A 4,265-nucleotide genomic window follows, 5' to 3' on the forward strand; every position below is an offset into this window, starting at 1 on the left:
GAATTGGAGTTCTGTATAGACTAAAGTCTACTAAAAGAAAACTTGTTATAGTTTGCGTAGGGGTACAGAGAAAAAGAACAGTTGCCTATGGTGGATAGAATAACTACAGGCATCTAGGACTGCTTCTGGTTCTGGAATTCTTTTATAATGTGAAATACAATTATTTCCATATATGTTATTCTTTAAAAAATATATATTTTTAAAGGACACTACATCTTCCTCTTTTTCTGTGTTCTACCTGCATCTCAATTATTCATAGTGGCTGCTTTGTAGTTTCACAGACATCATCAGATTGTGGTGTGGTTTATACACCTATAGCTGGGTTGGTTTTTCATCCCAAAGTGAGACAAGATGCTGGTTCTTAGTTTCATTTTGTGTTACATCGAAAATTCATAATGTTGGGGCCAGGGAGATGGTTCAGTAGAATAAGTGCTTCTGTGCCAAGCTCAAGGGCCTGAGTTCAATCCCTGGTTCTGCAAAAAATTTAAAAAATAAAATAAAATTTATAATGTAGCTATTTTTCTCTCTTTTTTCTTCCATCTTTTTGAGACAGGGTCTTTCTATGTAGCTCAGGCTGGCCTTGAGCTCACTTTGTAGCCAAGGCTGGTCTCAAACTCTTGCACAGCCTCCTAGTTGCTGGAATTACAGGCATGGACCATCAGGCCTGGCTTCTTAATGTGACTCGATTTCTAAAAGTATTTTCCTACCACTTCCCCCACTTGAAAGAAACCAGAGATATAAAATAATATCCTAAGAGATGAGCTTGTGAAAAACTTTTCAGTGCTGATATTAATCTAACAGTGATATTTCAGTGGGAAACTGTGGCATTTTCTTCAGGCTGAGCTTGGTAGGTGAGTTAACTAGGCAGGTCTTTATAAAAGAACAGGACCTTCTTAAGCTTTACAAAATCTGACTGATAGCACATTAAAGTATGGAGGTTTCTTGCCATCCTCCTTCTCACACAAGGGAGTTAGCAGAGGGGAAGCCAGTATGTTTGGGGGCCATTAAAAAAGCCAAAAAACAAATCCAGAAAAGTTAAGTTCAGAAGACAAATTAAAGAGGTTGCATCTCAGAAGAAATTGTGCCAACACATGCTGGGCTTTCTCAGGCCGGTTGGTGCTAGAGATGAGGCTAGAATAACTTCAGATCAGGGGGCTTACATTGGTGCCCATTTGAATGATAGAATAGCATGTGCAAGGACAAATGGGGAACAGTAGCCCCAGTCTTACTACCTGACTTGGCAACTATTTAGTTTTCAGTCCTCCCAGGATTTCCCTGGGGGCAGCCCCCTCCTCTCCCTAGGGCAGCTCCCAGAATGACATTGGTAAGATAACACTGGCTGAGAGGAGGGGTGAAGGGTAGCCTAAATTTAGCCCCCTGGAACAAGTCAGCCTAGGAGCTGAGGCCTAGCCTTTCCGCTGGGTTTTTAATAGGGAAAGCAGGGCCCCATCTGCTCCAGCCTGGAGCAGGAGGGGGTCCCTGGAGAGGGACCACCTGCAGAGGGGCCACCAGGTCCTGAATGCTTCACAGAGAGGCAGTGGCAGTAATCCCAGCTCAGCGCAGCCTCCACCTAAAGTCCTGTAAGTATGAGGAAATAGCACATAAATCTGTCAGGGGAAAGTGAGCCTATCTGTTACTATTGAATATGGGACATGGGAGCATGTAGGGAGGATATTATATGAGCTTTCCGTCTTGTCTGCTCTCAGAAAGTGTGCCCGCCTAGGCTCTCTGACCTATCGAATCCCATTTCTTAGGGGCATCCGTAATTATATAATTTGCAGAGGGTAAAGTTTTGTCTTTGTGTTCTTATATTTTCTTGCAAGTATGTGGGGCGATGCAGCTCAGTAGTTTAAAACTATGAATTCAGAGTTCCTCAGGGAGGGAGGAGAAAGGTAAGGCTGCAAATTAGTTTACTAATGCCTGAAAGAGTGTTCTGGGTCCCATGGAAACCAGCCGCTTTCCTATAAGAATTCTGAACTTAGATTTCCTGACCACAAGACAGTCTTAGATAAAATATGAAGGACCCAGAAACAGAAGAGTTAACAGGATTTTTTCCCTTCTAAACCCTAAACTGTAAATGAAATTTACTGTTTTTTTCAAGGATTAAGGCAGTAAACAGCTGTACTATTACCAATTCCTGTAACTTAGTATCAAGAAGAAATCAAAGACATTTCATATCATATTACAGCATGACAGAGAGAGATCTTGAAATGTCATTTATTCTCTACAACTTAGAAATTATTAGATCTTATTTAATGAATTAAGAATTCTATTATAATATCATAGTTTCAAAATATTTTGATAGTATTTTAATAAAATTGGTGTCCTTTATTTTTTTTCAAGAATTAACAAATTGCATACATTCTTCTTAGTGGTTGATTGCTGTACAAGACGCGGACTTGATATACTATTTACAAACACCATTAGAACAAATCCCTTGCCGGGGAGATGGCTCAGTGGAATAAGCACTTCCCTGGCAAGCGCAAGGGCCTGAGTTCAATCCCCAGTTCCGCAAAAAAAAAAAAAAAAAAAAAAAAAAATCCCTCTATTCATTAAGAGAATGTAACTACATATCTATCCTAACCACTTTGAACACATAGATACAAAATGGACATTCATAGTTATATCCCAATTTTTTTAAGTTCCATTGTTGAATATCATAGGTGTGTAAACTCAGCAAAATATTTTCAAAGAGTTCAGTAGTCCATAATAGTATTGGGTCTTTTGCTTCACTGGCAATGTCAGAAATTGTTGACCTGAGTCCCCGACAGCTCAACATAACACTACTGCTTTACTTCTTATACTTTGTTTTTATACTTTTCTGCTGGATGGTTAAGACCAAGGTAAAGCAGGACCTACGCAACAAGAGTTGTAGCTTTTGGGTCTGATAAGGTCAGTTAAATCCCCTCAGGATTTATCCTGAGATCCTGTACCTCAGATTGTAGAACCTTTGTCAGTGTCAGCCATGTGGATGAGTTACGGCCATTGCTTGGCCAATGTGCTCTCTGTGAAAGCCTGAGAGACTGTTTTTTCTCCATGTGACTCTCCTTAGGCACACTCTACATCAACGATCACTTTCCTCTTTGGCCCCATAATCTCCTTGATCAGTAAATTTGGGACACTACCGAGTTACATGACATTGCAGTACAAGTTCTCATATGTCCTGAGTCTTAATTGAACTTGGAAGGCTAGGGACAAAATGTTGGCTTTCCTTGTGGCCCTGCTTTTTCTCTAATTTTGGTCTGCAAACTTAGGTTGTTAACCATCCAGCAGACAAGCTTATTGTTATTACCATACAACCTAGGCTGTTAAGCTTCACCTCATTATCTGTCTGAATATCAAACATCTTAGGCATAACATGGAATAGGTATTTGACATCCTTTAATTTTATATATATTTTTCTCCAATAAAATGTAATGACACATATCCACAGAATTCACCTGGGCCAAAATAAAAAAAAAAACACCCCTGAACTTTTAAAAATCAGGAAATGAATTTTGGTACACAACAGCCACATATATCTTTGATTAACAAATTATAGCAAGGGGAATATAGACAATAAACTAGCTAAATTTTCTTGTTTATGTCTAAAAGAAGCAGCATTCATTCAAGTTTCAAAGCCTTAAGAAGACTACTTGATCTAATTTTGGAGACTCATTATGAGTTTTCCTGTGTCCTCACAAATAACCTAGATGAAAGTTTCAGCATTCTGCTCCACTGCTCCCTGTTTTCTTCATTTACCTAGATCTGAGTCACCAAAATAAAGTAGAAGCAGATCCAGGTGTTGGTGGTGCACATCTATAATCTCAGCAGTTGGGAGGCTGAGGCAGAAGAATCACCATGAATTTGAAGCTAGACTAGACTAGATAATGAGATAAAGGACAGACTGAACTACGTAGAAAGACCTGGTCTCAAAACCAAAAAAAAATTCCTCAGTTGATGGGTATTTGGGTTATTTGCAAGATTTAGCTATGACAAATTGTGCTGCTATAAACATGGGTGCACATATATCTCTGTGGTATAAGGTTTTTCTCTCTCAAAAAAATACTGAGGAGGGGAATAGCTGGGTTAAATGGGAGTGAAAAAAGAAGGGAAAAAGAACTATACATGTACATACACAGGACAGCTTTGGATAACTATAGTGCTGATTTCTGCTGGTCCATTGAAAGGAGCAGTTGTGGTTTAATTCTCTCTGTCTCTGTCTGTCTCTTTCGGTCTCTCTCTCTCTCTCTCTCTCTCTCTCTCTCTCTCTCTCTCTCTCTCTC

At 39.5% G+C, this 4,265-nt stretch overlaps 1 protein-coding gene across 1 annotated transcript in view; it reads left to right on the top strand.

Moving 5' to 3' along the window:
- The first annotated feature begins 1,399 nt into the window (after positions 1 to 1,399).
- Asb12 (ankyrin repeat and SOCS box containing 12) overlaps positions 1,400 to 4,265 on the top strand; it is an 8,456-nt gene continuing 5,590 nt past the window's right edge. Inside the window, exon 1 of the mRNA XM_004644808.3 lies at positions 1,400 to 1,580. The gene's annotated coding sequence lies outside the window, so the exon portion shown is untranslated. The remainder of the gene's footprint in view (positions 1,581 to 4,265) is intronic.

The sequence above is a fragment of the Octodon degus genome, unplaced genomic scaffold (assembly GCF_000260255.1).
Source record: "Octodon degus isolate 3935 unplaced genomic scaffold, OctDeg1.0 scaffold00211, whole genome shotgun sequence".
NCBI lineage: Eukaryota > Metazoa > Chordata > Mammalia > Rodentia > Octodontidae > Octodon > Octodon degus.